At 32.1% G+C, this 23,261-nt stretch overlaps 1 non-coding gene across 1 annotated transcript; it reads right to left on the reverse strand.

Annotated features, from left to right (window-relative positions):
- Window positions 1-22,661: 22,661 nt before the first annotated feature.
- On the reverse strand, window positions 22,662-22,857 carry LOC128290954 (U2 spliceosomal RNA). The gene has a single exon (XR_008280733.1). It is a non-coding gene; the product is annotated as a U2 spliceosomal RNA (small nuclear RNA).
- Between the last annotated feature and the right edge of the window lie 404 nt (window positions 22,858-23,261).

Genomic DNA, 23,261 nt, shown 5'->3' on the forward strand with positions numbered 1-23,261 from the left:
ACTTAAACACAACATTATTATTCATACATAATTCACATTTTTTTACTCATAAACCTAAGTACATGCCAAACTAAAGTCTAAAATATATATACCAAAAGGCTTGAACTTGAAGCTTAAGGAGTGATATGATTCAAACTGAAGTAGCAATCCTTGATTCTTTTCAAAACTTATCTATCACCTACGCATTTAAAAAAAACGTGTTAAGCTACGTGAATAGTTTAGTAAGTACTCAATTGAATCCAATCTTACCATTTTTATATATATACAATTTAAATATTTTTAATAACATTTATTCACATAGTTTTTTCACTAATATACTTAAAACTTTTTTCCAAAACATTAAATCCTTTAAATTAAATATATAACTTATAGTCTTAACTCCAACATATTTTATCACTAATTAACTCTCACATTCACATATCAAAATCTTTCTCTCATTTCACAAACATAACATAAACACTTAATCTACATATATCTTTTAACACTTAATTCACATCCACTTTTATCTTTATTTTCACATATTATTACACATACACATACACATGCACATTTAGTTTCACATATCAGTTTTGTAGTCTTTAGTGAGTCTTAGAGGAGTTTCAATCAATTTGAACATATGGTATTTCGATATATTCCAAACCTCCAAGCCAAAATAAAACTACTGGCCTATAACGGAACTCTAAGAACAAAACTCCAAAAAATATACAAAACTCCATTAAACATATTACATAACCCAATTCTCTTCTCCTAATCCCCTTCGACCCCCCTCGAGCAACACCAGCCCGGTTTCCATTCGAACCCCAGCTCCTCTCAACTCCAACAACTATTTCATTATCACATATCATATATCCATTGAGCTCACTAAGACATTTATTCACATAACACTTTATTTGTTCATTTTAAATCGCATAAGCATATACATAATATGATTATTTCACACTTTCACATATTCACTTTCATAAAATCATACTTGACATATCACATATATCACTTTAAAACACATTTTTTAGTTTGAACGCAATTCACCTAAACACACAATTGTCATTTTGCACAATCACTTTGAATAACATAAACACATACACTATACTTTCATTTCATAAATTCACGTAACATAAGTATATCACATACTCACAATACTTTACACTTTTGATTTCAACTTACTTTCATTAAGCACTTTACTTTCATACAACACTTCATTTAAATATTTTATTCCACTATTTTAACTCACATAGTATGTTTCGAATATTTCACAATTTAGTCCCTAGATTCATGAAAAATCATTTCACTAACATAACATTTCAATATCACTTTTCACTTTATTTACTAACACTTAACACTATTCAATTTATTCCTCTCTACAACAATTTCACTATGCTACTACTTCTATTCTATTATAAATTAATGACAAATAAATAAATTTTCACTCTTTATAATTTAATCCTTAGTTTCAAAAGATTCACTAATCACTAAACTATCATTTATCATTTCTTACATTACTAACATACTTTTAATTACATATGCTCTAACACCCCAAAATATATAGGGTTGAATGAAATAAATAACCAAGAAATGACTTAGTTTTGATGGTTACGTAGTTAGTGCACTCATTAGAGATCCTAGGTTCTATCCACCCCTTCCATTTTCTTTCCTTTTTATTTTCAACAACCTAGGATGAAAACCACATTAGAATATGTACAATTTATAGTGAAAACTTAACAAGTGTGGGTAGTAGCCCAATGGTTAAGCATTCTACTTACTTCCTTATAATCTTAAGTTCAAGTCATGCCATTCTCCCCCATTTCCCTTTTATTCTCAGTAAAAGGGGTAAATTTTCTATCCATCCACTTAAAATTTGAAAACCCTAGGTGTTTAGCCTGAATTTTTGTTCTCATTTTCCCCTATTTATTCTCTCTTTTCATTCCCATATTCTTCTTTGCAAAATATTTTTATCATCACTGTTAAAATTTATTTTTGATCCTGAATCAAAGACTATTCTTAATTCCAACTCATTTCCTGATTAGATTCATAGTCGCCAATTCAAACGTTCATAATCATTGCCAAGAATTAGACTCAATTTAGGTACTTCAGACCATATCTAAGCACGAGCAACAACGTTCAAGATCCTGGAGACAAGTGTGTGTTATTTTACAAGTGAATCGAGGTAAAATCGTGCATCGAGATAAGGCCACACAAGCGTGTGGGCCACCGTGTAGACTACACAGCCCCTCACACGGTCATGTTCCCCTGAAACCTTAGGAAATTCTATTCTCACATGACTTAGGACCCTCCATACGGCTCGCCACACGGTCGTGTCTCCTTTGCAACTTAATTTTGTAATTTCCATATGACCTCAATCTGTTACACGACCTAGCCACACTGTCCGAAGCTTCCTACATGGTTTGGCCACATGGCCACATGTTCTCAGTTTTTTAGATTTTATAGTTTTTTTTCCAGAATTTTATGTATTTGTGCAATTTAGTCCTTGAATGGTTCCCGAACTATTTTAGTGCTTTATTTATTCAATTAAGTCATCGATTATATGATTAATGCTAGAACCATAATCTGATTGATTAAATTATTATTATAAGCATGATATATGAACAATATATTAAATCTATTGTATCTTAATTTGTGAATGTATATGCAACATGCCTTCTGATACCATTAAATCGAAACCATGTAAGTAGGTGATATGCTACTATAATATTTAGTTAGGGGTATGTTATCGCCGCCATATTGATCTCTTATAAGCATATTATCGACTCCCATTTTGATTTGTTATTGAATTTTAGATTTATTTTAGAGTTGTAATTTTTGGGGATCCTTTGGACTGATTATTTTTTAGTTGTGTATTTTTAGATTGTTTGTGAAATTGATTGCTTTGGTAAAACTAGTTTATTAAAACAACGGTTATCTTAAAAACATGACTGCATTTTCAGACTATAACGATTAAGATTTTCACTGTAATAAGTTTTTTTTAAAGAAACTGACTAATTTATGGTTTTACTAAATTTTAAATATTGAAGGTTTACTAAGACAGCACAGTTTTCAAAACCTATTCCTTATGACATCACCAGATTCGACCATAACATCTAGGTCACGTTTGGGGTGTTACATTTAGTAGTATCAGAGCTAGGTTACAAAACTTGGCTGTAAATTTTGTGTTCTAAAATTTTGTTTTTAAAGTTATGAGATTTAAAATGGTTTGAATAATTGAAAAAGTATGTGGTACATCGAGTCTCCAGCTCCGATCCTGTAAGTACTTCTAAAACTTAGTTAGAACAGTTTAGAAACACTGTAGTTAGTACTTTCTAAGACTGTACTGAAATAGTTAGAGACCGAAACCTCTGAAAACACTTCTGTACTTTTGATAAATTATGCATAACATATCTGCTAATAAATACTGAAACTGATGCATAAAACTTTTAATGTAGAAAAACCTTGAATTACACTAGGAGCACTCATGGAACTCATGGATGTGGTACTCGTGGCCGTATAAGGGGCCGTAGGAGAGCTCGAGCTGAGTCTTCCTCATTGGGTAGTATTCCACATCTGGATATGAGTAAGACACCAGTTTCGTCTACTACTGAGACTAGGTCTCAAAGCCTTTCAGCTAGGGACGACACACTGTCCCAGGCCATGCTGAGGATTTTAGAGAGTGTTGTTGGACCGCAGTCTAGATCTGGGGGTTCAGGGTCGGTAATTAAACAACTTCGATATAATAGAGTTGAATTGTTTAGGGGTGTCACTAAAGTCTCCTCTAGTGTGGCCGAGTACTGGTTGGAGGCCACAGAGAGGATTATGAACGACTTAGATTGTACTCTCGATCAAAAATTCAAGGGTGCAGTCTCTTTGCTTCGCGAAGAGGCATATCAGTGGTGTTTAACGGTTGAGGAGGGTACTCAGCCTGATAATTTGACTTGGGATTTTTTTAAGACCACGTTTCAGAGTAAGTACGTGAGAGCGAGCTATGTGGATACTCGTAGGCGTGAGTTCATGAATCTCATGCAAAGAGATAGATCCGTGGTCAAGTATGAGGCTAAATTTCTAAGGTTGAGCCACAACGCTCGAGGCATGGTAACGTTTGAGTATGGGAGGTGCGTTTGGTTTGAAGATGGACTGAGGGATAATCTGAGGGTAGTGATTACTCCAACAGAGGGACCGTGAGTTTGCGATTCTAGTTTAGAATGTGAAGATCGTCGATGATGTTATACGTGTGGAGCGCCAAAATAGAGACAGTGGGAGAGGCAAGAATAAAAGGGATTTGAAGCCCTCTGGTTCTGTTCCGAGGCCTAAGAAAAAGTTTAGATCTGATAGGCCAATTAGAGTGGGGATCCTGTTGCTCTAGCTGGGTTGCAGCCTTGTGGTGATTGTAGTATGTGTCATCCGGGCGAGTGTTAGAGGAGGATTAGGGCCTGTTTAAGGCGTGGATCTTTAGAGCATCATATTAGAGACTGTCCACAGCGGACAGATTAGACTAATGCTCCAGGTTATGTGCAGCCTCAGAGGGTAGTTCAACAACCACCTAGGGGCCATGGTTCAGCTAGGGGTAGTAACGATTTGGGTTGTGGACAGAGAGCATTGGGTAGAGGTGTTAATTAGACAGAGGCGAGACAGCCTGCATTGGTATATGCTGCATGGCGTCAAGAGGATAGATATGCACCAGATATTATCACCAGTATGTTCCTTATATTTGATATACCCTTATACCTTATACGTAGCTAGTGCTGTATCTGAAAACTTGGAAGTTTCTATTGAGAGTACTTCTAGTAAGGTTATTGTTCTAAGTCCATTGGGGCAGTTTTTTTGGTTAGCAAACTCTATAGGGGTGATCCATTAGAGGTGCAAGGGATTGTTTTTCTAGCAGATGTGATGGAGCTTCCGTTTGGGGAGTTCGACTTAATTCTGTGTATGAATTGGTTGGTCAAGCACTGGTTAATTTGGACTGCGCGACTAAGAGGTTCATTCTAAGGACTGAAGATGATATGGAAGTGATTGTAATCAGCGAGCGTCGGGATTATCTGTCCAACACGATCTCCACTCTAGCGGCTGAGAAACTGGTTCGAAAAGGGTGTGAGGCGTACTTAGTTTACGTCTGTGTTTTTGATTATAAGGACTCTTCTGTTGGGAATATCAGAACTGTAAGGAATTTTTCGGATGTTTTTCCTGAGGAGTTACCAGGTTTACCTTCTAGTCGAGAGGTTGAATTTGGGATTGAGCTTTTTTCGGGTACGACTTCAGTGTCCATCGCTCCCTATCGGATAGCATCGAAAGAGCTTACTGAGCTTAAGGCTCAACTGCAAGAGCTTTTAGACTGTGCTTTCATCTATCCTAGTTTGTCTCCATGGGGAGCATCAGTTTTGTTTGTTAAGAAGGAGGATGGGACCATAAGGATGTGCATCGATTATCGGCAACTGAATAAGTTGACTGTGAAGAATAAGTATCCACTTCTGAGGATCGACGACTTGTTTGATCAGTTCTGAGTGATTTCAGTGTTTCCAAGATTGATCTTCGATCTGGGTATCATCAGTTGAGAGTTAAGAAGGCTGATGTTCATAAGACTGCATTTAGAACTCGATATAGACATTATAAGTTCCTAGTTATGCCTTTTGGTCTGACGAATGCTCCGGCCGCATTCATGGATCTGATGAACTGAGTGTTTTAGCCTTATCTGAATCAATTCGTCATGGTCTTTATCGACAACATTCTGGTTTACTCTGAGACTGAGGATGAGCATGATGAGCATCTTAGAGTGGTGCTTCAGATTCTATGAGAAAAGTATCTCTACGCTAAGTTGAGTAAATGCGAGTTCTGGGTGCAAGAGGTAACCTTCTTGAGGCATACGGTGTCTACTAAGGGGATTCGTGTAGATCCGAGAAAAATTGAGGCTGTATTGGATTAGAAACAGCCTAAGAATGTATATTAGATCCATAATTTTTTGGGTTTAACGGGTTATTATCGTCGATTTATCGAGGGATTCTCTCTTATTGCAGCTCTCTTGACTAAGCTTCTATGTAAGGGTGTACCGTTTGTCTGGACTGATGCACAACAATCAAACTTTGAGAAGCTCAAGTCTGTTCTGACTCAGGCTCCTGTTCTGATACAGCCTGAATCCGGCAAGGAGTTTGTGGTTTACAGTGATGCATCGCACGTTGGGTTGGGGTATATTTTGATGCTAGATGGTAAGGTTGTGGCTTATGCTTTCCGGCAGAATAAGGCACATGAGGGAAACTATCATACGCATGATCTCGAGTTGGCTGCTGTAGTCTTTGCATTGAAAATCTAGAGGCACTGTCTATATGGTGAGAGGTGTATCACCTACACTAATCATAAGAGCCTCAAGTATTTCCTTACTCAGAAGGAGTTGAACCTTAAGCAACACCGTTGGATTGAACAGTTTAAAGATTATGACTATATTATAGAGTACCATCTTGGTAATACCAATATGGTGGCCGATACTCTCAGTCGAAGAGTGATGTCTGATTTGAGGGCAATGTTTGCTCATCTTAATCTGTTTGAAGATGAGAGTCTGTTAGCCGAGTTACAAGTTAAGCTGACTTGGGTTGAGCAGATTCGAGATAAGTAGTTAGGGGATGAGACTCTTGGTGTGTGGTTCTATTAGGTTGAGAGTGGTACTACTCTTGATTTTGGGTTAGATAATGATGGTGTGCTATGTTTCCGTGGACAGATTTGTGTGTCAAATGATTCTGATTTGAGACAGTTGATTCTGAGGGAGGCGCATAGTAGCCCTTATACTATGCATCCCAGTAGGAATAAGATGTATCAGGTTCTACATGAACTGTACTGGTGGCTAGGTTTGAAGCGTGAAGTTATTGATTTTATTGCTCGAAGTCTGACATGTTAGCAAGTTAAGACTGAGCATCAGTTGCCTTCGGGTTTGCTACAACCCATTAAGATTCCCCTATGGAAATGGGAGCGTGTAACGATGGACTTCGTTGGTCGGTTGCCCTTGACACCCACTAAGAAGGATTCTGTTTGGTTATCATGGATCGATTGACCAAGTCTGCTAATTTCATCCAGGTTCGGATGGGCTATTATTTGCAGAAGCTATCGAAGCTCTATATTTCGGAGATTGTGAGACTACATGGGGTTCCTGTTTCGATCATTTCTGATAGAGATCATTGCTTTACTTCTCGGTTTTGGATGAAATTGCACGATACTCTGGGTTCGAGATTGGACTTCAGTACTGCGTTTCATTCTCAGACCGATGGTCAATCTGAGAGAGTGATCCAGATACTGGAAGATATGCTTCAGAGCTGTGTGATTGATTTTTGAGGTAGTTGGGAGGATTATATGTCGCTAGCTGAGTTGGACCTTATGAGGCTTTCTATGACCGTAAGTGTCGTACTCCGCTATGTTGGACTAAGTTGGGTGAACGTTGGGTTTTGGGTCCTGAGTTGGTTTCTGAGACTGAGGATAAAGGTCGACTGATTCGAGATCGTCTGAAAGTGGCTTCTGATAGACAGAATTCTTATGAGGATATAAAGAGGAGAGATATTGAGTATTCTGTGGGGGACTTCATCTTTCTTAAGGTTTCTCCGTAGAAGAAGGTTCTGAGATTCAGTCATTAGGGCAAGCTAAACCCTAGGTTTATTGGACCATATTGGATTCTGAAATGTGTGGGGCCAGTCGCTTATCAGTTGGAGCTACCTCTAGAGTTAGACTGCATACATGATGTGTTTCACGTCTCAATGTTAAGGCGGTATTGGTCTGACCCATCTTACTCTGTTTCTGTTGAGGAGATCGAGGTTAGACCAGATTTAACCTTTGAGAAGGAACTGATTCAAATTTTGGATCGTAATACCAAGGTTCTAAGGAGGAAGTCCATTCCGTTAGTAAAGGTTTTGTGGCGGAATCATGGTGCTAAGGAGGCCACGTGGGAACCTAAGGATCCGATGCGTCAGCAGTATCCTCATCTGTTCTGATGAGGTAAATTTCAAGGTCGAAATTTCTTTTAGGGGGTAGAGCTGTAACGCCACAAATTTTCCTATTTCTGCTTCTTTGTAAATTTGACAACAATTGTGTATCTGTTACAGTGGTTAAGTGTTCTGGGTGTGTGTGTGAGGTCTCGAGTTCAAACCTTACCTTTAGCAAATTTTGTTATTTTGTTATTTTTTGAATAAAGTCCTATATCTTTCAGTGGGCTTATATTAAATTATATGCACAACCATATTAGAATGAGCCTACTGGTTTGAATCTTTGTGTTAGCGAAGGTGTTATATTTGTGCTCTGTTATCTGAGAGAGTTTCGGTTGAACATAAATTCTGAGTAAGTGGTTACATAGTAGGTTAGTGGGAGAGATATGGGGATTTGTGTCATCTTTTCTTTACTTTATTTTGCTTTTTTTCAAATTTTATTTTTATTCTCTCCTTCAGAAAACTTTTGACGTTTTTCAATATCTGCGATTGGAGGGCTATGGTTTTTATTCAGTTTGTGGTAAGTAAGTCTTCTTGTATTTTGAGCGTTTAAGAATCGGGTTCTGATGTGTTAATGTGATGAATCATTGTTTAGGTGTTAATCAAGGGGATCGAAATTCGGCTTATTTCGTGTAATGGATTCGAGATTACAATATTGTTTTGGTAAGTGTTCGACTATGTCAATAGAATTGTTTCTTAAGTGGTTCTTAGGAGTTCAATAGATTGGTGTTTCAGTACTTAGTATTAATCGATTGAATGGTATTTTTAGGGTTGGAAGGCTCAGGAGTGGTTTTGGATCGGATCAATACTAGGTGTGTACCCAAAACACAGAAATCAAGGTTTCGACAAAATTCAAAAACTGCCATTGTCGACGCCACACGAACGTGTGGCCGGTCGTATGCGAGACACTACCGTGTGGTTGACAAAGGCATGGCCTTGCGCAGCACACGACCATGTGGGCCACATGGGCTAGTCCAATCTGGGCGTGTATGTAACATTCCGAAATAGGGCCTAAACGGAACAGTGGTTGTGAAACCACAAATTCAGGGTAGAAAAAAATTTATTTTATTATTATTTTGAGGTTCATGGTATGATTACATGATTGTGCGAAAATTTCGTGATAAAATTCTATGCATAAAGTGCTTAAATTGAGGTTAGGGACTAAATCGAATAATTTGCAAAACTTGCATTCTAGAAGTTTTTAGTATGAAATTATTTTGGAATATTAATTAGGAGATCTTAAATGGTAATTTGACCAATTTTAAGTTCATGGACAAAATTAGGACATGGAAGGAATTTTTGAAAGTTTAGTAGGAGGGGTATTTTGGTCATTTGGTTATTAACATTAATAAAAAGATAAAAAGATGATAAAATTGTATCATCTTCTTCAAGTTACCAGCCAAACCTTACCTCTCTCCATAGCTGGGGTTTCTTCAACTTTCAAGCTTCATAGTAAGTGATTCCAAGCCCCGTTTTTAATGATCTTTACGTTTTTGAAGTCCCGGTAGCTCGATAAAGCTTATGCTAGCAATAATTTAAGTTAGGAATCAAATTTGGAAAAATACCCATAGGTGAAATTTGTGTATTTTGATGTTTTATGATGGAGTATGAGGTTTTAAATTATGTTAGACAACTTGTGCTACTTGGTTTTAAGTGAAAACGAGTAAAAAGGCTCAATCAGTAAAAATACCTAATAGTCATAAGTACATGTTAGTGTGTGAATTTGATGTTGTCATAGAAGGGAAAAATGATCAGCATGTCATAAAACATAAGAAAATAGGATGAAGTTTAATTTACGAGCCTTGGGGAAAAAGTGCAAATATGTGAAAGTTTAGGGGCAAAAATGTAATTTTGCCAAAGTTTGAGTAAAGGGTTGTTTTGATAAATGTTGATATTAAATAAGCTAAATTTGCTATTATAGATCAAGAAGAGCGAAATTTGGGAGTAGATCGGGGAAAAGAAAAAGTAAAGGACTAAATTGTAAAGTTTAGTCACATTTTGTATCAAGGTAAGTTTACAGTAAATAAATGCAATATTATTTTATTTTACATTATTATTTTTAATTTCCAGCATTTATATATTTATGTTATAAAAATATTTAAAGTCGAATTTAAGGTGAAGTGACAGAGGAAAAGTGTTAGAAAGCCGGTTGAACCCTAGGAATGTTAGGATATTAGGGTTGACAGATGAATGAAATGAGCCATGTAAGCCCATATTAGAAATATGGCTTTGGAGACAGGATTGAGCCATGTAAGTCCATATTATATATGGCATTGGAGACAGGAATAATTCATGTAAGTCCATGTCAAAGACATGGCATTGGCGAGATAATATTGATGAGCGAGAGCGACCCTAGTATCCTTAGTATTCCGAGTGGTTCAACGGGTCAGGATACGAGTTAAATTACAGTGAATTAACAGCAAAGGAAAAGTAGATTATATTTATGAAAAAGGAAAGGTCAGGTAAGAAAGAAGGTAAGGGAATAAAGAAGAAGATAGAAATTGAGAAGTAAAGAAATTTATGATGTTAGATGATATTATGCATAATTATCCATTATGTTGAATGTTGTGATTTATTTGCTTGTAAGCTTACTAAGCCTAGTGCTTAATCTCTTTATTTTCTTCTTCTTATAGTACTTATCTAGCCACTCGGGGATTGAAGGAAACGTCGGAGGCCGATCACACTATCAAAGAAATAACTCGGTATAATTAGATGTTTTGTTTTGTGTATGGCATGTATAGAAACTTAGCTACTTTTGGTATAATATGAACAATGAATGATGTGTAAATACTTGCTAGTGATTAGCTAATAAAAATGGCCGATGATATGCATGTTTATTAATATGTATGATTGAATGGTGATTATCACATGAAAATTATGAAAAATGTGAAAGTAACCTAAAAACAGATTCAAGTAACAGAAATGACGTAACTTTGAAAAATCACTAAAAATTGTAGAAACATAGTTTAAAGATGAATAATATATGAAATTAAAGCTTATTATGTCTATTTTCTTATGGAATAAGAAAAACAGGTAAATGTGTTATATTTTATGATATATTTGAGTTTTAGTGAAACAGGGTCAGAGCGATTTTTGGATCCCCTGTTTCAACTTTGGAAATTCACCATAAATTGTACAAAACTAATTAGAAGGTATACTTTATATGGTTATAATCCTTGTTGAGTCTAGTTGTAATAAAAACAAACGGCTTAGTGATATGAATTTTGTACAGGGAGAAACATGGTTTGCAATAAGAAGAGGTTAGTGTAGTCGAGTTTTGAAACAGGGGAAACTTTAACTAATAAACTGTACTAATTGGCCAAGTCAAAAATATATAAAAAAAATAGTAGATAGATATATGAGTCTAGTTTCAGGAAAAATTTACGGATCTTAATTTAGAGTTTCGGAACTCAAGATATGAATTTTTAGGCGACTACGACGCAGAATGGCAGCACATTCGAAATGCTTAAATAAACAATTTAAAACTATTTAAGTGATAGATTAAGTTTAGTAATGCCTCGTGCTCGATTCTGACAACAGTCTCGGGTAAAGAGTGTTACAGTGTAGGCCCATACGGGCATGACAAATGGGTGTGTAGATTCTTGGGCTAGGCCGTGTAGGCCACATGGGCAAGGCCAAACTGGGCGTGTGGGCCCAAACGGACATGTTGGCCCATAATTCTAAAATATTTCCTAGGGTCAAGCGGGTCATTCCGTTCGACTGTGGACCTACCGTAGGGTTGGTAAGGGCTAATTAAACCCCTATCTGTATGCTATGAAATTCTGTTAGACTGATCTGATTAAGATTACTAATGTATGTCTGTTTATACTGATATATGTGTATCTGTTATTTGTATAAAACATGTTTAGCATGTTTAGCCTGATAAATCTGTATTTAATATCTGCATCTATGATGGGGTGGGTTATATATATGTGGAGGAAGTGCTCTGTATGGCGATCATCGCCTATATTTTGGCAGCTTGGTTGCACTATATCTGATATGTGTCGTAACGACACAATATTGTGTGTACGGATGGGTGGGCATTTTTAAACCTAACATGGTATGATGGGATGGTCAGAGTTGGTGTGTAGAGGATAGGGGTAAGACTTTGCATATCTATTTTCTGATTCTATAACTGTACCTGAGATGGGCATGAGTCGATTCTATCTGATTGTTTGAAATATTTCTGTACGTTTGCCTGTCTAATTCTGCTTAGTTACACACTGAGTTTATGTAAACTCACATATGTTTGTCTGTTTTGTCAGGTAATCCACAAACTTAGGCGGATCGGTGCGACGGAGACACAGCGGTGACCACTATATCGTAAAACAGTAAAACTTAGTACTTTTGGATTATTTTGAATTTTGGATTTATTTGAGAGTTGTAATTTTTAGGGACTTTCTAGACTGATTAGTTTTTAACTGTATATTTTTGGATTGTTTGTCAAATTGATTGCTTTGGTAAAACTGGTTTATTAAAACAACGGTTTTCCTAAAAACACGACTGCGTTTTCAGACTATAACGATTAAGGCTTTCGCTGTAATAAGTTTTGGTAAAGAAACTGATTAATTTATGGTTTTAGTAAATTTTAAATATTGAAGGTTTACCAAGATAGCACGATTTTTAAAACCCATTCCTTAAGACATCACCAGATTCGGCCATAACGTCTAGGTCGAGTTTGGGGTGATACACTGAGTTTTAAATAAATATTTTTGGACTTTGTTTTTTTTAAAATATTTACGAGAGTTTTGCCAAATTTTATGCTTTTGAAACATGCATTGAGTTTGGTTAAAACAAAAGCTTTTAAACAAGTTAATGTAATTCTTCAATATCCGGTTATAACTTCTAGGCCGAGTTTGGGGTGTTACAAGTCCGACCATGTATTACAACTTAGTATTAGCTAAACATTAGGTAATTAATGAGTCAATATTTGCTTATATTTTTTTTTTGCGTGTAACAATCGTTAAGGGCGTATACAAATTATATTAATATGAATAATGAAATTTTATTTAAATCAATATGTTTGAAAAATTATAAGTATAAATAACGAATAAATTACACTTAGGGCACTAGACCCTAGTATCTCCAAACTCGTGCTTTTATATATACTAACTTTTAATATCACATGTGTTGCATGTGATTTTACACATTAATATTTAATCAATTTTTAAATATTATATTTTTAATTGTAGTAATAAATGTAAAATAATATTTCTTAATTTAATTATTGAATATAATTAAAATATATTAACTTACCAATTCAAATAGTATAATAAAAAATTTTGAATCCTACTTAAAGCATTTAACATATTCAACATATCTTGAATAATTTTACTTTATGTAATTAATGCAAAGTAACATAATTCAAAACAACAACTAACTAACATAATTAACTTTTTTTGTTTATAATTAACTTTAATATTAATTAAGTGATAATTAAGATAATTAGATTTCTATTCAAATAATAATTCAATTTCACGTCAATAAAATTAGCACAAGCTCTTTCTCACATAAAAGTTTTGTAACTAATAATTGTAATATAAATTATAGTTATATTTATCACAACATTTTTTCATAATTTATGCTTAGAGTTCTATTCAAATAACAACTTTATTTTAAAAATAGTACCACTATTTTAACTATAAATGTATATTAAATTATAATTATTTTAAAAGCGTATTATTATAACAACTTGATTATATTATAATTATTTTTAAATGTATAATTAGCACAACTTCTATTTTACTTCAACTTTTTTAATTGTTAAATGTCAATCTAATAATATGATGGAAAATAAAGAATAGTCTCGTTAATTTAAAAGTTTTTCTAATTCATGCTTATATATACTTATATATGCAGAGATATTATAAATATAATACTAAATCATATATTTTATATACAAAAATTCTTAAAATATAGTAATTTCACATTATTTATGAATTAGTGAATACTATTAATTTAGATTATATTCATATTCTGTTTTTAATATATACAAATCTTATAATTATGATTTGAAATTCTTTTATTACTATATTTTAATTAAAAAATTATATATTTTATTATTTTTATTATTTTGTAATATATTATTTTACATTAATTATATGAACTAAAATATATTATTCAATAAATAAAAAGCATGTACTATTACGCATAATGATTATGACTTGAGACACCGTATATGTAAAAATTATGAGTTTTGAAAGATATTTGAATCAACAAAAAATACTTTTTACTATTCACTATATTATTAAATTGACATTGAATAATATATTTTTATCATTTATAAGATTTATCACATTTATAAATAAAAATGTTTATTTTATTAAAATATTTGATTAAACAAATTCATTTGGTAAGGAGATTTATCACACTAATAAATAAAAAGTTGATTTTGTTAAAACACTCTTGTTAAATGAATTTAAATAAAATGTTAAAGTTTAAATTCAATTATTTTATGTTTGAAGTGTTGTTTTCATTGACTAAAAGTTAAAAATACATTAATTTAGTTTTAAATTTAATTATTTATGTAATAACTCACTTTTATTTTATATATAAAGTTTTATAAAAATAAATTTATATAATTTAATATAATATATCATATATAATATATTATATAGAATAATATTTGGTATACTACTAGTGGAGTTTTTAGACTCTATAAGTAGGGGTTGACAAGTGTCTTATAAGAGTATAATAAAATATTTAAAAACAAGAGACACATAGAAATTTTTAAAGTTGTTTGTGAAATATAAAATATACATTACTTATATATCAAATACTAACTCATATTTTATATATATAATATAACAAGATACATTAAAATTGAGGCAACTAATAACACAATTATATTTTCTTCTATTTATTTTTTAATTTTAATTATCTATTAAAATTATCTTTTTTATAATAAAATCATATTATTTTCAAAATTAAGTAAAAGAATAAAATAATCCACTACTATTAATAAATTATGATTTTAATCTTATAAATTTCATTTTTTATATCCCAATATTCCTTCTTATAGACATCATAACTTAAACATGTTTAACAAATATATGTAAATATATTACAAAACCACAACAACAAAAACATGTTCAACTAAACATATATTCCTTGTTATTAATAAAATATTAAAATATTTTATTAATAAAAATATTACCGTGCAAATATACTAAACATATATTAAAACGTGTTCAACTAAACATGTATTCAGGTGCTTTGGCCAAATATAAATATATATATATATATATATATATATATATATATATATATATATAAATAAAGGTGCAATCAATTACGTGCATCAAATAATAATATTGCCGTTCAAATTAATTTGCATGTATTTTTACTGTGAATTTCTTTTTTTTTTTAAGAAAACATATTAATTCTAAAAACATCGATCAAAGGGGACAAGGATATAACAATGAGAGCATCTAATGCCAAGCTATCATGCTTACTCAATACATCCAAATCTAGCTCCTCTGGTTAACATTCAAGTTGGACAATTTCTTAGAATTTATAATACAAACAATAAAAAGATAAACAGTACAATTCACGTAGTTCGCTCTCGATAAAGCTCCTCTGACCAAAACATAAGTAGCCTTATTAGCATCCTTATGAATCCAACACAATGAAGAGGATTGAAAAGCAGAGGCAATAGTAACATAGTCCTTAAGAACTAAACTTGTGTCTGAGGCATCCTCATAATCATGATGAAAGGCTTGCCAGAGACGTTGACTATCAGTCTCCATTACAACATTGTCTACATGCAAGGACATGAGCTAGGAGAGAGCCTCTCGAACAAGAAAAATTTCTAACAAAAAAGGATCAAGAGTGCTCTACATAAAACCCATCCCATGCACCCATTATCCACGAGAGTGGCTCCATCAACATTACATTTTAACTTCCCCAATCCTAGCTTGCAGCAACAAATATCTCCGCCCTCAATCATATCGCACATAACTAATTGAGAAGAATGAACCAACCGCGCCCCCTTCCAACATTGTAAAAATTTGTCAACATACTGCATAAGTTGGTTTGTTGTCATAATCATTTTCTTCCACACCCTCATTCCTATTATACCAAATACCCCAAATCATCCCCAACACACACCACCTTTTTTTCCTCTTATTGTTCAGCCAAAATTCGAATGATAAAATCCTTAATTGAAACATCAACTAGTATGAGTAAGGGTGAGTGTTTGATCGAATTTAGTCGAATCAAGTGAAAAAATCATGAGTTAATCTAGTTGACGAGTCCTATTTTATCATGCTAACTCGATTTGAATTTTTTTTTAATCGAGTCAAGTCGAATTAAGTGAAATTGTTCGAGTTAACTTAAAAAATTAAACATGTCAAATTACAATCTTGTTATAGTATAACTAATTACATGTTAGAGCATATAAATTTGAAACCATATATATTTTAAAACTTTTTCAAGCAAAATAATAAAAAATAAGACACTTTTGAACCATTAATTAACTTATTTAGGTCCCAAAATTATTATTTTAGAAAATTTCTAAATATTTAACTTTCTTTATATATTCTTTAGAATTTTTTAAAAAATTTATAATTTTTCAAAAAATATAAATTTTGGAATTTCTATAAATATTTTAAAATTTCAAAATTATTTTGAATTTTTTAAAATTATTTTGTACTTTTTGCTATGAGAGAGACCAATTTGCTCATTTTCAATATTAACAGAGATCAAAATGGCCTTTGCACTAATCTGTTATTCGAATTGTATATTTCAACTCGACTCAAACTCAAAAATCGAATTACTTATTCGAGTTGACTCAAATAACTCGATTTGATTAACTTGAAATTTGATCTTAATTTGATTTTTATTTTTTTAAATCGAATCAAGTTTTGCTCACCCCTAGATATGAGTTTTAGCTCATGCCACACAACAATTGTGAAAGGACAATGAAAAAGAATATGTACTAAATCGTCATTGACTTGGTGACATCTTAGGCAGAGAGGATCAATATTAGCCCCTCGAGCCAAAAACTTTTTATTACAAGGCACAAACCCTCATAACAATCGTCATAAGAATTCTTTTATTTTTGGCAGCAAAGCCTCATTCCATAGAATTTGCCAAGGGTTATTGACATGGAAATCAATAATGTTGAAAAATAAGCAAAGAGCCACCTGATGGCCAAACTTGACACAATAGAATCCATTATAACCAAAATGGCATGTATAAATATCCTCCATAGAATACCAACTTAACGACATATGCAAAACCCGCTCAGTATCATATGGTACTAGCAATCTCGTAACACCCCTACTCGACTCGATCGTCGGGTTCGAGTTATGAGATGCTACAGTCGTTGCCAGAGCAACTACCATCAAATATATCATAAATAAATCATTCAAAAATTTCAACACGTCTTAATCACAATCACATTAAGATATACAATTAAACCTGAGCTTAAATTGAGCTTACAAAAGCTCATTTATAGATCTAAGCATGAAAATGATCAAATTGCAATATTTTCAAAGTTTTCAGAATAGGTACCAATACCCCATAAAGGAACTGATACCATTTTAGCCTTTAATGTTTTAAAATAATTTGAATTAAATCGATACCAGACATAAAGTACAGATAACCTTGTCAAAGTATCAATACCATTTTTAGGTTCGATGTTTGAAAATTTAAGAAAAATCACCAATGTACTGATACCCATTTCTAGGGTATCGATAACTTTGAGCCAAAAATGTCAAAAATATTCATTTTGGTACATTTTGCTTGCCAACTTATCCACTTACCCAAATGGTGCTTAATTTCATAAAACCATGCCAAAACCATAACTAAACATCTTATTTCAATAATTTCTCAATCAACCAAACTATTATACATCAATTAGGCACTTAAACATATCATTTCAACTTATGGAATCACAAACTATTCAAACATGTAAATCTATTCAATACCATCATCTTAACCATACCATTTCACTTTCAAATTTGTCAATCATATGCCACATTTATAGCTTAACATAATACCTAACATACACATATAGATATGAACATTAACTTTCTCAAAATCAACCGTTAACCAAGATTCAAACCAAACTATTATTTCCAAGGTAAATGTATATATATAATAACACCTATATACATGCCACAAAACCAGGATTTAAAACAATCAAAAGTCTATTGAGTTGATAGTAGGATAGTGTGAGCTTCAGGGAGATTTGATCAACACATTCTGCAACCCAACAATCTACAAGAAAAGGGAAAGCAACTAGGTAAGCATTTTGAATGCTTAGTAAGTTCATAGGCATAAAACAATATCTTACATCATTTTACAATTTACTACAATAAGCAATTCAACTTGGCAAGTTTGCCTAGACATAGCAAAGCACATGTCAACAAGGTGAGTTAACATATAACCATCTTATGTAGTAATTCAAACTTATGAAATTTCAAGTCACCTCAAAACAACATTTCAATACCAATCTCATTATCAATACAACACTTAGCCATTTGCATATCAAGTTCATATCATTTCATTTTAACTTATTTCATTCAATAATCATTTAGCTCGATAAACTCTAATGAATTGATTTGGATACACAAGTAACTACACCACACCAGGGCACCAAAGTGAAAAACTCATAGGCAATCATATAATCGTGTAATAACATGTCCCTCTACCACACCATGACTTCTGTAGAGACATATAAAACTTGGTAATTTGCAACAAATGTTGGATTTCGATATAATCAATAGTAAACTTCGTACAATCACATACTCCGTACTATCACATATATTTCGTACCAGCACGCAATTAACCCTATTTGCATGTCAATCGTATCTTATCATTTATTACGTTCATTTGAGCACATTTAGCACATATAATCATTTCTTTACAATTTAATTCATATCTCACTTTTTTGTACCAAATCGTAAACAATACAAATTACATTCACACAACACAAATTCATAATGCAAGTATATATTTCAATTACATACAACCATATAATATGAACTTACCTAACAAAAACAACAACAAACAAAACGTTGAGGACTAATCCATAATTTTACCTTTTCCTTGATTTTCCTTTTTCCTTTGTTTTATTCAAATCTCGAGATATACAATAATTCATTTCAATTTATCAATTCCAAATACCTTATAATATCCTATTACACGCATATGACAGTTCAATATCATTTTTTGAAAGTTCCCTAAAGTTTCATATTTTATTCAATTTATTCCCTAAGACCAAAATTACCATAACTTTCAAATTTGAGCCTCAATTTTGAAACCGATCTCAATTATGTCCTTCTATAACCCTTTATCATCTATAATTACAAAAATTTAACATTAATTTTGAAATTTATGCACTTTAGTCCCTATGTTCAAAAACTAGCAATTAAACTTTACAAACTAGTCTTTTTTCGTATCTAAGCTTAAAATCTAACAAATTAACACCAATTTCATCAAGTATTCATCAATGGTAACTTTTAGAAACTTTACTGGTTTGCAACATAGTACACCGGTCAGCTAAATCAAACTTCTGAGATATCAAAAACATAAAAATTACAAGAAACGAACTTGAAATTACTTACCAATTTAAGGATTAAATTTTGGAAGCTTTAAAACCCTTTTCTCCCTTGTTTGTACAGTGAAGAAGATGAAGATGAGAAAAATGTTTTGATTTTCTTTTTAGTTTGTCTTTTATACTTAGTTTAAAATTAATAAACTTAATTAATCATCATTAAGAAAATATAAGTGGAAGATGCCATCTTCCACTATTCACTAATAGAAATTCGTCCAATTGCTTAATTGGTCCTTTAGCTAATTAAAATCTATAGCAATGAATTTTTAACACTTTTACAATTTAGTCATTGTTCATAATTAACTATCAATTCCATAAATTTACTATACTAGAACTCAATATACTACTAAATTAGACTCATAGATATTAAACAATAATATTTACGGGTTCTACCATCAGAAATGAGGTTCCAAAATTGTTATTTTCGGCACAACTGAAAAACAAGTTGTTACAAATCCTTCCACCATATCCCTATCCCATGGGCCTCCATTAAGATGAATTAAATCACATACTTGCATATGGGCACACCTATCCAGAGGAACAAACCAAATTATCATCATCATTAATCCACAGATCATTAAAAACACTAACCATGTTACATTTTCTTATTCTCCATCTAGTACCTTCAAGGAGCATTGCTTTAGTTAGGGGTGATCGTTTGATCGAATCAAGTGAAAAAATTTCAAGTTAATCAAGTTGACAAGTCCTATTTTATCATCCTAACTCGATTTGAAATTTTTTCGAATCGAATGATATTGTTTGGCTATTAAATTTTCTATGGTTAAATTTAGATTTTTCTAAAATGATTTGATGTAGCTCTCCAGACTTGATCTTAACGTCTAGGCCAGGTATGGGGTATTACATAAATCACATACTCGCATATGGGCACACCCATCCAGAGGAATACTGTCAACAAAAAAAATTATCATAATCATTAATCCACAGATCATTAAAAACACTAACCATGTTACCTTTTCCTATTCGTCATCTAGTACCTTCAAGTAGCATTGCTTTAGTTAGGGGCGAGCGTTTGATTGAATCAAGTAAAAAAATTTTGAGTTAATCAAGTTGACGAGTCTTATTTTATCATCCTAACTCGATTTGAATTTTTTTCGAATCGAGTGAAATTGTTCGAGTTAAATTAAAAAATTAAACATCTCAAATTAAAATCTTGTTACAATATACCTAATTCTATGTTAAAGCACAAAATTTGAAATCATTTATATTTGAAAACTTTTTCAAAGCAAAATAAAAGAAAAAATACTTTAGTATGATAGATTTGAATCATTAATTAACTTATTTAGGTCTCCAAAATTATTATTTTAGAACATTTTAAAATTTTAACTTTCTTTATATATTATTCTTTAGAATTTTTTAAAAATATATAAAATTTGAAATTTTATAAATTTTGAAATTTTTTTGTTGAAAGAAACCAATTTGCTCATTTTCAAAATTGACTGGGACCAATGAGGTATTTACACTAATCTGTTATTCGAATTATTTGAATTGTAAAATTCATCTCGACTCGAACTCGACTTACTTATTCGAGTTGACTCGATAATTCATATAACTCGATTCAATTAACTCAAAATTCAATTATCGAGTTTTGCTCACTCCTAACTTTAGCTAGTTGGGAAGCACCCTCTGTTCAACCAAGAAAACCGCTAGTTGGGAAGTATTTAACTTTGAAAATCATGAACGAAAAAGATTCAAACTAGGTGAGGAACCTCCGCCATTTAGCTAATAGTGACAAATTGAAAAGTTTTAATAATAACATTATTATATTTTTATTAAAAAGATGACCTCTTTATTGAAGTGTTCAGCATCAACATAGTCGACTAATAAGGAGTTTGAATTATGTGAATAAAATAACCTCATATCAATTGTCCCTCTTAGATATCTAAATGCATGTTTAATTCAATTTTAATGTTAACGTTTGGAGAAGAGCTAAATCTTACTAACAAGTTTACATCGAAAGTTATATCAGGTATTATATTATTTGCAAGATACGATACTTTAGGACTAAGAAACTCTTCATCTTTCTTGCAAGAACGAAATTGATCTTTAATCGCATCAAATGATCGTACAACCATTAGAGTACTCAATGAGTATGCTTTATCCCTATAAAATATCTTTAATACCTTTTCAGTATAGTTTAAAAATATTTTTCAATCGATGTTTACAATATTTCTGAACATAATCAACTTTTTATCATAAAATATAAATTTATGTAGAGAACTTCGAAATATTTATAAAGAATATTTAAACACAAACATAAAAAATGGATCATGCAACCGCTTCAAAGCATGATGAACAAAAAGTTGATGTAAATATACTCTTTTAAAAACTGATATTATACGGTTGATCGCCAAAAAAAAAATTAAAAATAAAAATCATTAAATATTTAATATTAAAAAAAAACCACTTCACCAGTTATCCATGCGACTTGAACAATAAGACAAGTTATCCGTGCAAGTGCTTCAAAGCCTAATTGGAAAAAATTAAATTAAAGGAGCGGGGACTTCAATTTTTATTTTTGGTTGAGTTTCCAGAAACTTTCAGATGCCGTGGAAATGGCACTTACATATTGTTAAAAATATTTTTTTGATTAAATCTATGTAAACAATTATTTTAATTAAATATTCGGCTCCTTAATTGTACTTTTAACGATTTCATCATTGTACTAATAATTATTAATTTTTAATTGCTAGTATTTATTGTTTATGGCCAATTTTATTTCAAATATTTTCTAACTTCTTTAAACAAATAAATTTGTAAAACTAAAATTTCCAATAGTTTGTATATAATTTTATTATAATTTAAATATTTTCTAAAATCCAATAGTTTTTTATTTAATATGATTTAGTTTATAACCGCGATTAACCGTGCATAGCAAACTAGTTTAGTTAAATTATATTATTACATAAATATTTTATGAATTTTTATGGTCAAGAGTATAGCATTTATACAGTATTTTTACTAATAGAAATTATATTGGACAAAAATTAATTAACTTATTCAAAATAAAATTATAGTGTAAAAATTAATTAATTTAGTAAAATAATATATTTAATTTATTTAAAATATAGGTATTCCAAGTCAAGTTTATACCTTAAGAAAAATACACCACTGCGTAAATAAAAGATTAAAACTATAATTGGGTGGGGTGCGCCAGGCCCATGCAATAGTGCAGCGCTAGGGCGACGCTCGAGAGACCCAGTAGCAAGCTACTGTTGTGGACCCTCCCCCTCAAGAAATAAATTTAATATCATGTGAGCCAATGGCCCACGTATCAGATATTAAACTGATAAGAACAGATACTACACTTGATCTTAGCCAAAAGGCCGAGAAAGGTATGCTTTCTAACATCCAAACCCGCTTCTTTTATAAGCAGCTTCTTGCCTCATCCCGTTATATCTCAGTGATGTGGGATGAAGACACTGTATTAGCAACTTGATTGTAAGCTGCTTCTGAAAAATAATGACCAACAACAACTTTGATATTACAGGCATTTCTCGTATATTGAAATCGGAAATTACTTGGAAACTGAATCGTTTGTGCATTTCCACCGGAGATAATCTGGGACAAATCCCTGCCATCCATTTCTGGTTTGGGGATTTTGTTCTGGTATTTTAACTACATGGGGTTGATGATGAGGAAAAGAAGATAATTAAACCTAGGGGAAAAATATGTTTCTTTGCTTTTAAGATTGAAGCTTGTGTTCCCAACACTTGATCAACACATTGAAATCACGAAATTTA

This window comes from Gossypium arboreum, chromosome 3 (assembly GCF_025698485.1).
Source record: "Gossypium arboreum isolate Shixiya-1 chromosome 3, ASM2569848v2, whole genome shotgun sequence".
In the NCBI taxonomy this organism is placed as follows: domain Eukaryota; kingdom Viridiplantae; phylum Streptophyta; class Magnoliopsida; order Malvales; family Malvaceae; genus Gossypium; species Gossypium arboreum.